Raw genomic sequence first — 1,152 nt, forward strand, 5'->3', positions numbered from 1 at the left:
TATCCTATTAAAGTCAGTACAGTGAAATATGATATCCCCTACCCCATCCTAGCTCTGCTAAAATATAAAGAACGAAGACTCTATGGCTGGGCCTGACTCAGTTCCTCAAAGCCTCTTGGAGATAGATACACAAAATAATTCCTTGGCCTAATACGCTTCTGAATATTTTCATTTCATTCAGTGCTTACAAGTAAATGGCTCACTGCTTGGTAGTATTATAATACCCTAAACAACCCCACCCCTTAAAAGCAAGCATGTGTAAAGATAACTCCAGACAAGCTCTGATGAAGATATTTTCATTACTTTCATTTAGTATGTTACTTGCTAAATAGTGCTAAATAGTTCCTGTGACTATAACAATAATTAAAATGCCTCATTTTCATAACCATGATTTCATTCACCACAAGAATTCCAAAGATCCCATTAAATCTTGTTTCAGTTTTCTTCAGACACTTTCTACAAAGTCCCTGCTTATAGATGCTTCCATTTTACCAGTGTGGAAACTAAAGGCCACGAGAGTTACTTAAAAGAACATCCAGTCAATTGTGAGTTAATCTCTGACTTCCTCTCTGGTTTTCAAGCCAGCTCCCTAACCTCTAGGTGATGCTAATTCTTTTCGGCAAAATGATGTTTTTCAAACTCCTCTCCTTGGAAATGCTTTCTTAGGGGTGGTCTTGGTGGTCTTGGCTTTTATCTGAGTGGGCTGCAGAGAATTAAGGCAGACACTTAATCATCAGTAAGATCTGCCCTCTTTGGGAGTGAGAAAAATCCCTAAATTTGCCTTCCATTACACCAGTTGGAAAAGCCGTCACCTCTGGACTGGAACTAAAGACTTTGTATTTCAGCAGTTAGTGCACTGCCCTTGTAAATCAGGGATTATGAGGGAACATCTCCCTGAGGCTTGGTCTTTCCATTTATTTATTTATTTTGGAACTCAGGTGCCGATAGGCTAGTTAATCGTACTACTCAGATCATAACTTGTCTATAGTACATGCAAGGCATCTTTCTTATGTATTTTTAATTTAATTTAATTTTTAATTTTTCCTTTATCTACAGACTTCATTCCCATTCCCCCACCTTTTCGCAGGAACTCTTTCTAATGTGTTTGGTAAATGTCCTTGAGTATAAAAGTATCTTTAAAAAGTGTTCTAT

The sequence above is a fragment of the Propithecus coquereli genome, unplaced genomic scaffold, assembly GCF_000956105.1.
Source record: "Propithecus coquereli isolate 6110/MARCELLA unplaced genomic scaffold, Pcoq_1.0 Scaffold30, whole genome shotgun sequence".
Taxonomy (NCBI): Eukaryota; Metazoa; Chordata; class Mammalia; order Primates; family Indriidae; genus Propithecus; species Propithecus coquereli.